The sequence below is a fragment of the Botryllus schlosseri genome, chromosome 2 (assembly GCF_051294905.1).
Source record: "Botryllus schlosseri isolate E-star chromosome 2, Bs_hap1, whole genome shotgun sequence".
Lineage (NCBI taxonomy): Eukaryota > Metazoa > Chordata > Ascidiacea > Stolidobranchia > Styelidae > Botryllus > Botryllus schlosseri.
In genome coordinates this window covers 34,834,490-34,845,836 of record NC_137237.1, presented here as the reverse complement: position 1 = coordinate 34,845,836, position 11,347 = coordinate 34,834,490, and the positions used below count along the sequence as shown (strand labels likewise).

The window sequence follows — 11,347 nt, the reverse complement described above, 5'->3', positions numbered from 1 at the left end:
ACTGAAAAGTTTGTTGCTGTCATAACATTTACCACAACGCCGGGTCTAATTAACGCAAATAATTTAATAATAAAGTAATGATCAACTATTACAAATCTCATATGTCAAATCAATGTGTCAATCCTTATGTTCACAGCATGATAACTTTGAATATAACACCATCGTTCGATTGTAAGAAATGAATTCTCAACTACGTTGGTCGGACTTTCAAATCTCGTATACTCAAACATATTATGTTAATCTCAAGTCGCCGTCACTGAGAAGTAATTACTTTTGTCTTACAAAATATACCGAGTAGTAATTACTTTGTCTTGTAGAATATACCGCATAGTAATTCCTCTATCTTACAGAATAGTAACGACTTTTCAAGCTGAATAAAAAAAAGATGTGTAGGGATATGAATACAACCAAGCTTGTTATGGATTTTAGGTTTTAGTGATTGTATGGATTCGTGTATGTTTGGCTTTTTTTCATACTGATACTGTTTGAGTTGGTTGGGTAAGTTACAAACGGATTTACTTGACAATATTTTCGTGGTTGACTCTTTGAATATGGTAAGATGGTGAGATGTCGAGACGTAATACTATTTCCGTACACTCAATTACAACAAAACATAACCCGCATTCAAATAAGCCGTAAGCTACAAGCGGATTTAAAACTTGATGCTGTTTTGTGGTTGACTCAAGTTAGTAGTCATGTTTGTGTTGATTTCGGTAATGATCATGACGAGTTGGTCGGGTAAATTAGGTAATGTGGTAGTAACTATGACCTTACCGAGTTGCTGACATTCAAATATCTTTTACGGATTTAATTGTGATAAATTATTTCTCAGTTATTGTTCAGACATTCAAATCTCGTATACTCAAAATATAATATGTTCAAGTCAAATCGTATATGCACCGATTAGTAAATACTTTGTCTTCAGAATAGTAACGACCTTTTCAATCGAATAAAAAAAAAGACCGATCATACGAGTACAACCAGGATGAATTAATTCAAGTTTGCGAGTCGTAGTGATATAGCCAAGTAAGTGAAAACTAGATTTTAAACACTTGTTAATGTTGTGAATAATTCTTTTGAGTATGGTAAGATGTTAAAATGTCTCTTTGACAAACGGAAAGCTGGATCGGGAATAGAGTTGTAATGTTTCATTACTTGTTTCAAATCAATGTGTGTATAATATCGAAACGGGACTGTGGGGAAGTTGCTAGTCATGTTTGTCAATCCTATTTCAATGCGCACTACGCCTAAGTCGAAATAATCGGTTTCGGATTAGGATTTTACAATTATTTCACACCTTTTTGAATAAGCGTCAACTTCACAGAGGATTAGGGTTGGGTCAGAAATAAGTGAAAATTTGTCGGTATTCGAATCACCGGCTACGCCGGCTCTGTGGTAAACTAATTACTAAAGTAACACCATGCGACTGATTCCTAGATTTAGCAAACTATTTCACACTGACTGGTCTAGTGTAATAATCGATAGTAGCACACGACTGCACGGAAACAATTCAGCGCGCAGGTCATTCGAAATATAGGTCGCACGCACTGCTTAATCCTCTTGCAAGCCACGTTTCCGTTTGTGCGGTTATTGTTGGTGACTCGTACATATTCAACACCGCGCGAGAGATGCCTATACTCGAAAGTACGAATCACCGCCACGCCCATAAGAACACATGGCGAATCACCACAGATCCCGTAAGAATACACGACAGACGATTCACCGCCGCAGCCTATACCCAAAAGTACGAATCACGACCCCGAGTTTCCAATACGAGTCACCGCCACAGCCTATACCCAAAAGTACGAATCACGACCCCGAGTTTTCAATACGAGTCACCGCCGCAGCCTATACCCAAAAGTACGAATCACGACCCCGAGTTTCCAATACGAGTCACCACCACAGCCTATACCCAAAAGTACGAATCACGACCCCGAGTTTTCAATACGAGTCACCGCCACAGCCTATACCCAAAAGTTCGAATCACGACCACGAGTTTTCAATACGAGTCACCGCCGCAGCCTATACCCGAAAGTACGAATCACGACCGCGTCCATAAGAACCCATTACGACTCACCACCACAAGGGGGGTCTGGAAGTACGAGTCACCACCCCGGGTTTTCAATACGAGTCACCACCCCGCCCATAAGAACCCCTGCCAGGTCACGACCGATCTACTATACTACTGTCGTATTTGCGGTGAGCGCATGCTAAGCTCACGTTAACTGAAATGTTCGGACAATAGAGCCACTGTACCGCCAGCTCAATATTAAAATCGAATCAACAGTTATTCACACCATGTGCAACATATATATATACAATTGATGAGTCGTTAGTTCGCGGTCATAGTCTTAGTTGAATGAGCAGCAGTATTTCTGATCTGATTCATTGATGGGGATCAAATTATTAAAGCGGCCACATTATTGCAATAAAACCTGTGTAAACGGATCTCAATTTTAATGTTGCAGTACCATAATCTGTGTTTATATTTTGGTGTAATTCCGGGAAAAACACTTGGTTATTCACTTCAGCCCAACTGGCGCTACTAAACCAAGGTTGGGGATCTTGTATGCTACAATATCGTACGATTCGTCAGCAGTCATTTCATCGTTGGATGCGAACGCGCTGGGGAATCTGACTATATTGGTTTCGAAATGCGAGGAGCTGGAATCGAACATAGACGCGACGAAGTTATACGTCAAATTGTAAGTCTTCAATATTGGCCAATTGAAAGGTATACCATATACTGATGCTATATTAATACAAGTAGTTAATGGGCTCTTACTTGTCTATCTTCGCAACAATGTTGTCGTTCTTAACATTAATTGTATTAGTGGCATTACTGTAAAAGTCCAGTGGCGCTATACACCTATAAATAACTTGACGCCACTATCTGTAATTACTAGGGCAAGTTTTTGTTGCACTAAAATCGCCAGAAAGTTGCACTTAATTTCGACAATGGTTGCAGTAAAAAGTTGCATTTAAAATTTTTGTTGAATTAGCAGGTTTTAGATACTCGAAAGGTTAAGTTGTATAACCGAGCTCATGCAGAGCTGTCAAATTTGCTGCTTTGCCATTTCACGAACATTCTGGCGAGACCACCAAAAATTATGTTTTTCTTAGCTACATCGCTAGAAAATGACGCAATGCGGGAATAAGTTTCCTCAAAAAAGCCAAACTGCATAGCGATAACCACCTCTCCCTAAAACAAGTCAAATAACTCACCCCAAACGCCTAAGTCTGTAAACTTGGCCCAAGGCGTTGCAGAAAAACTCATTCTTAGCGACTTAAACAAAATCAATAGCCAGAATAAGGTGACCCAATGAAAATGTAATTTTTGGCGGTCTCGCCTGGGCGTTCGTGGAATGGGAAACCATCTCAAATTTAAAAGACAGAATTAATAAAGCGATATATTTAGATATTGTTCGGACACGGTCTTGCTGGCAGGGTAGTTTAACATCTTGCTTCCAAGCCATTGAGCTATGGATAACACTGTGAGATGCAACTAACCCATCATATAGCTCTTTGTTATGCCAATCAAAGAGATTAGAGCCAAACTGGAAATAGTTTGCATATTTTTAAATCACTCATTTTAACGTAATATTTGATAAAAGTTGCAGTCAAAATTGGTATGAAAAATAGATAAAAGTTGCAAAAAGATGCACTCTAAAATCTCTCCAAACAGCTTAAAACATCATTGTACATAGATTGCGAGTATCTAGGAAGCTGTTGGAAGCTGTAAAAAAGTTGCAAAAGTTTCAAAAACTTGCCCTAGTATAATTACTATATGTTACAAAATACAGTGTCCTTTGAAAGTCTTGAAAGCGTTGACAATACGGATCGTCGTTGTTTTAGAAAGGTAAAGGTTAGGCTACTTATGTTACTGAATACATTTAACTTCCCAGCCTCTATTTACAGTCTCGTTAACAACCGTTGGGCACTATTTAATTAGCTCTACGGATAAATATCAACATATCAAATCGCAGTGGCGGCTCGTGACAATATCGGGTGGTGGGGCAAGGGCTGCAAGCGACTTTTTATCAAGATGACGTCACAATCGCGTTTTCCAACGTAAACAAGTAACTTAATGATGGTACGGTAACATGAATTTCCCGGCAACAGTGATTTTAACGTATGTGCCACGAGACTCGAGAGGTCCGCCGGTGAGCTGTGACTTGAAGTATGGTAACTGCGTAAACGGCGTACGGAAAAAAGATTCAACACGGTTCATGTTCGCACTAGGCCTGACTAATTATCTGCAGAAATGGAAATGACTATAACTCGAGAGATAGCGTAAGCCTAATTGGAAAGGTCAACGAGTTCGGACAGATACGCAATTGTTATCTCATAGATTGGGCCTGTCATATTGAATCCAAAACATCATTTGAAGAACTAAGAATAGCAGCCTCGGAAATTCGGTCTCTGTACAGCATAGAAGATTTTGGCCTTGAAACTGGAGACTGTAACACGACACATACGGCTTTATTACTGTCTATAGGTCTGCTGCGAAATCGCCTTTGGAATATATATATTACCGAATAAATACGTGGATGAAAGCCTTAAACTTAGTACACTGTTACATGACATCATCGAGAAGTGTCCTCATGGCCCTTTTCGGTATGGCACACTGTCAAAATTAATGCGAACAGACCAACACCGAATGGCTGATCAAGTGATCAGCTGTTAGCCGCCATCGAAAACTAAATAGCTATCGCGCTTGAGGGGGTTGTAAGCAAATGGCTTGACGGCCACAATTTCACGGTGAAATTGACATTGGAGGATATAATATCAAAGTAAATATTTGAATGGAATCTGAGAATGATATCATCATCTCAGTTAACGTTACCGCAGATACAACGGCTTTTGCGTGATATCCGCAATGCGTTGAAGGCTAAAGTGTCAGATCGGAGCGCATCTCTACCATGCTCGACCTTGATAACGAAATTACTGCCCTAATCATTGAGTGTCAACCTTGAGACTTGGCATAACGTTCGATATAAAAATCAAGACATACTGTTCAAAAGCTTATGACGGATCTAATTAAGGAGCATCGTTAAAATCAATAGAGACCAATACCGGCCTTGCGTATAATCTGTTAGCGATAAATGAGAGTCAGCTCTCACTCGAATTAGGAAACGAAATTACCACTAACACAGTTCAGTGACAAACTTTACACTTGGTACAGCGTTCGATACTAACGTTAAGACTTACCGTGCCAAATGTCATAGCCGATCTCAGTATTGAACATCGTCAAAATCAATGGATTGGATACCAATACCAGCTTTTGAGTAAAATCTGTTTGCGATACATGAAGGATCAGCACACACTCAACTTCGGAAACGGAATTACTACCCTAAACTTTAAGTAAAAACCCTGAAACTTGGGGCAGTGTTAAATACCACCATCACGACATGACATACCAAGTTTCAAGAGTTTTCATGGTGTGAAACACCATCAAAATCGACCTATACCACCAAAGGTCGACTAAACGCACATGACGGTAACCGAGTTCAGCTATAGATACGATTGTTACATCACACCTTAAGGGCACAGAGCTAATTTGCCCCGGTTGCTCGGTCATTTTATGAATAGGAGAGAGTAAATGACCGTTTCTTTATTGTGCGCGGCTTTGAGAGAATAGACAGTGAAAGCTTGTTATGAGCGCTACCGGGGCATGCCCCGGCTAGGCATTCGCAAAGCAAAAACACAGAAGAGAATTCGATTTTCGTAGAGACTTCGCTATATATGGGCATTTACAAGCGAAAGGACAAGAAGAATACGATTTTCGCTGTGGTTTCGGTATATATAGATTGGTGTGCGTCTATAAATGGTAAAGAATTGTTATTGAAGAGAATTTTAGTTGGGGCAATGCCCCAGTTGCCCTATAGGACGAGCCGCCACTGTCAAATCGTTATGAACGATTACACTCTCAGCGAAAACACTGTGCATTCACATATACACCCAAATGCTGTAGACTTACAAAAGCCTGGAGGTGGGTCGTGCTATAAGTCGGCAGTTACGGAACATAAGCCTGGTGTAAAGGACCATAGTAGTCGACAAACACCATAAATACCCCCCCCCCAAGAAAAAACAAACCTATTTAATTAGCTCTACGGATAAATATCAACATATCAAATCGTCATGAACGATTACACTCTCAGCGAAAACAGTGTGCATTCACATTCACACCCAAATGCTGGTAGCGCACAAAAACAGAACCTAACTCAGAATTATATCGCGGATACATACGTTCCAACGTCACTTATACGTAGGGTTGCATTTAAAACAAAAATCAATTTAAAACAAGCATGTTTAAAACAAGGCCCTAATTTAAAGCATGTTTTTTTATTGTTTTTCAAGTTTTTTCAAAGCTATGACGTCACGAATATTCAATTATGACGCCATAGTGGATTGACATTGACAATTGAATATACAGGGTAAAAATAGCTCCTTTGACGAAATATATGTACTATTGCTGTTGAACCGACTATTTTGAGGGTACCAACCATCCCATATCGATATACGTGGGCTAAATCGGTTGGTAATTTTCCTTAGACTCATACAACATGTTTTTGTAAAGTATTGACCCAATTATGGCATAATTTTACAGCCTAATTTTTTTTTTAAGAAAGTCCTTTTTTTAAAACACTGTTTAAAACATGTTTTAAACAAAGTAATTTAAAACACCGTTTGTTTTTGAAATGCAACCCTTACGTGCAAGCATCGATTGGGTTAAAATGCTGTGTTTGGGTGATACCGTGGTTTCAGTCTGGGCTAGGTTCTGGTTAATGTGTAGAATCGCACCCGTATATCAGGGGTGGTACACATGTGTGAATACGCACGTTTTTCGTTAAGAATTTACAATATATTGACTGGTACGTTCATTGTCAAATTTTGTAGAATCCCGAGGAACACTTGCTCATCCACGGGGCAAACATGCAACACACACTCGCTATCCACTTATATACTGTTACCTTAATGTCGAAGCCAATTTATAGTCGTTTTCCAATAACATATTCAGTATCGAATCGCCAGTAAAACATAACATATGCTATAAAACCTTAAAATTCTTTTTTAGCAATATATTAGAAAACACGAAATCAACACCCCATCGCGGGAAACTGGGAATCGGCGCACAGAGCAAGAATTCTGTTAGCTGGGATAAAGACATTCTGATACGAAACGTACCGTTGAAGATCATTCGTAATGGCGTGTTGCGTGCATCAATTGTAAAAAGGGAGACGCTCAGCGACAGGTGTCTGGCGTCCTGCGACATTGAGCTCAATAAACGTAAGTATTGCAAGCAAAAAAAGCCATTATGATTATATTCAATATACCTGCGCGCAGTTGTGTCAGTCCTGAATTTAGAAAATTGGGCATTTTCAATGTCTCGGATTTAAATCATTATGCATCAATTTGAAATTGTAAAAATCATGGAACAATATAACGAAAGAACAGTACCTGACTATTTTGGCAACTTTTCCAATGCCCCAATTCAATTCACCATTATAACACGAGATTATCATAAAATCAGTCCCATTTGTTTCATTGAAATCATCAAGACTGTCAAGAAATTTCCTATCGCATATTGGAGTGAAAATTTGGCACAACGTACCAGCAATCTTCCGTACTCTTACTTATCACAAGTTTAAAGATCGCATATCGCACAGAAACGATGTACGATGATATGGAAGTGAAGTTGCGTTGTACGATTGCTTTCATTGTTTGTGTCTGTCCTAGAACTCGTACAAAACTGTAACCCAGACACGGCGTACATATGGGGCTGTTATTAAATTAGATCAACGCGAAATCTATACGCGACAATATAGTGAGTGTGTTATGAATCAAACAACTTTTTGTCGAGAGTAAGGGGTTAGGCGGCGTTCGATACCTGGTTTGCGTCCCCGGTGGGCGGTATTTTAAAATTGTTTGAGAAGCACTGGTTCAGTCATTTCACGATGGCCTCTAACGTATCGGATAGTTGCTACTCTCTGTACGTGAGATCGTGTGGTAAAAAGAACTTAACAGAGCGAGCGAATTCTTATTAACCCATCGAGTCAACATTGACGCATTTCTAAAACCAACAAGTCGACGAGGTTGTCATGGGTTCGCAATAACGGAAGGAATAGCAAAGAAAGAATTGCGCATAAATCACTCGTGACTAGGGATGGGCACAATGATTCGATTACTCGAATCTGAATCGAGTGATAATTTTAATGATTCGAGTCGAGTAGTGAAAAACGATTTTTTCGAGTACTGAGATTATTATTAATTTTCTAACCAGTGATATGGGTTTGATACCACTGAGAAAACCTTGAAACCTTGATTTGTCGTGTCGCAGCATACCAGACATAGCACAAAGCTACGGACGTTATTGGATTTAACACTTTTTCGAAATCATGGTCATCCCACAACATTGTCAAGCAGTGCAATGAAATCAGTATGGTAGAAAAACTAGCAAAGTATCTTAAATGTGACGGATAGCGGGCATTATGTTCTTCGTGGTAACATAAAAGGTACATAATTGAACTTTGACAAAGTACAATCTGTTGTGACGTCATAATGAGTGATCCTCGATTACTCGACTCAACCCGAAGCGCAATACGTGATTCAGAATCGAATCACTCAGGTACTCGATTTTGCCCAGCCCTACTCGTGACTAAGGGGTGTGATTAGTGATTATTAAGGCAATTATTTTTTAAACCTAAAAAATGAAAGATTTTGACCTAAAAATCAAAATTTTGACTTTTTTGACATTAAAAAAACTCAATTTCGACCAAATTTCAACCTCATGTATGTAAATTAGGTGTTTCCCACAAAATATCAATGTTTTTCTTCATTTCTGGTCGGCACTGTCAGTCATTACGAAGTAATTAGGCCTGAGCTAACTTTTTTGACTTAAAAACTGATAAATTGTTACATTAGAAAAATTTCTTTTATCTAAATCTGAAAATAAATTGTTTTAGTACAACGAAAGATACTTTCCTGCATTCTCGGGTAGCAAATGTCTGTCCTTACTAAGTAGCGGCCAAGAATGGAAAAATATCGTTCAGCAGCAGCAGTTGTTGGCTGGCAACACTGAAGTTGTGTGTACAGTACACGGCTGGTGACACACCTTGTTGCAACAATTTTGTCTCTATCACAATTTTTCAGCATGCGCTTGGTGATAAAAAAAAACAATGCCCGTTGCCCACGCAGACTTGCTTCAGTTAGGATATTGCGGTATGTTGAGCATACCACTATGCCAACCTATTTGTTTCATTTGGCCGTTTATGATTCACAATGAGCAGACAATGGACCGTATACAACGGTAGGCCGATAAATTGGGTTACAAGCTGTAAAATATCAATGATGAGTTCACACACAGTGCAAACATCTGCGATAAAAACGAAATTCCGGTTGCAAAATAAAATTGACTTTGTAAAGAATTTTGACAATTTTTTGACCTCACGCTACAATTTTGACAAATTTTCGGCTTCTTTGGACATGTCAAAAAAATCGCCGTAGTGATTATCTGTTACATCTTTATTCCCACTTTTATAGCTCTGCCCGCGGATGCACGCTACTTAGGATCGTGTTGAAGTAACGCAGCAGAAGTCTTATTGGGTATCACGACTTATATGTTGATCAAGTCGTTTTGTGTTCAGGACAACGGTTCGGACGCGAAAGCCAAGACGTCGTTTCCAGTGCTGAATGGATAGCTGTTAGAAGAAAAGTATTGGAATGCAAGTTGTCGTTGCATTGATGCGTAAATTATATTATGTCCTGGCCTTTCCATTAATTGTAAGGTCAAGAAATCTGAAAAATAATAATAATTGCAACTACGGTTTCAGAAATAAATATGTTACTTATATGTTTACACTGGCGTATTCTTGCTCCGTGCATTGCGCTTTCTTGTGGCGTCGCAACGTGTAGGCTGATTGAACGCGATGCATGTGAAGTGAGATGTGGTCCGTGGCGGAATAGTTCCGAATTTGATGAATGTTTAGTACCCCTACATTATGCTTTATTTGTGGTAGCTGTATCGGTCAATGTGTAATATTCCCGGAGATTCATCTTGCAATTTGGAGAGTGGCGGCAATTAGAAAATTGATGGCATGGATACGATTTCTCTTGCGTTGGGGAGCTTTCCAAGCATGTATGATTCCACAATACTTTTGAACTACTGCATACATCGATAGCTCCAATATAGTACATTCTAATTCGACGTCATAACTCCACTTTTACTGTACTAACTATACAGTATGTGGACTAGTTGGTTCTCAGGTATAATTCAAGCGACAACACTTGGTAACATCTCAGATGAAGTATCATGGATGGTGTTGATTGAAGTAGTCGAAGGCCGAATCTGTAGTTTGTTGCGACTTGATGACAAGTTACAGAGCGTTTATAAGCTATCTGTAAACGTATGGTAAGGAGAGTGGACTCTGTATTATTCCAATATATTTCCAATAATTTTAATAATATTATTGCAATATTATTCCAACATATCATATTGCGATGTATTTTCGTATTAGTTCAACACAAGATGGAGGATAGAGGTGTCACCTATGTTCATAATAAAACAACACGAAACTGATGTGAACAATGCTACATATATTCCTCGTTGGAAATTTATGTGCCTTCCAGCCTAAACAATAGTTTGCCGACTTCATTTATGAAGGCTTCCCTAATGCGCAAGAATAACGCTTCTTTCGTCGACCCACATTATTGCTCAGCAAACCATGTCTGTTTACTAGGGAGTGAAGTCACAATAGCACCTAAGATGGCATCCGTACGATGGTCTTCGAGATCATTTGCAATGGACGCGTAACGCTTTGGAAACAAACAAAAAAACCTAACTGATTCGGCAAAAGATCTGGAAAAGGCTTATTACAATATTAAATGGTTTGAAATGTTTTAAATTCTTGACGTATCACCGGAAGATCATTACTTTAATGCTTAAACTCTTTTTACCGTTTCCAACATACGACCCATGTCGCGCGAAATTTGTTGCAATGTCAGAGTTCAACAGAGGAGCAGGGTTGAGTGATCGCTAGCAAGACCAGGTTTCAAGCAGAGGTGGTCAAAGTAGTCAAGAAAGCTACTCAAGTAGAAGTAGAAGTAGCGACGAAAAAATCTACTCAAGTACGAGTAGAAGTACTTCTTCCATACTCAACCTAAAACTACTTGAAGTAGAAGTAGAATTGACTGACTTTAAAAGTACTCAAGTAAGTAAGTAGTTTTCAAAACGATCCTAATTCGTTCACATGGATTGTAAAAAGGTGCAAATTGAGTTATGCAAAAGGTGACGAGCTTGATTCATATTGATGCATACCAACAGGTATCGAATTTTCGATAGCATAAG

General features: G+C 39.1%; 1 long non-coding RNA gene across 1 annotated transcript; it reads left to right on the top strand.

Annotated features, from left to right (window-relative positions):
- Positions 1 to 2,488: 2,488 nt before the first annotated feature.
- On the top strand, positions 2,489 to 9,824 carry LOC145459564 (uncharacterized). Its single transcript, XR_013921463.1, has 3 exons — positions 2,489 to 2,705; positions 7,079 to 7,290; positions 9,648 to 9,824. It is a non-coding gene; the product is annotated as an uncharacterized LOC145459564 (long non-coding RNA).
- Positions 9,825 to 11,347: the final 1,523 nt, after the last annotated feature.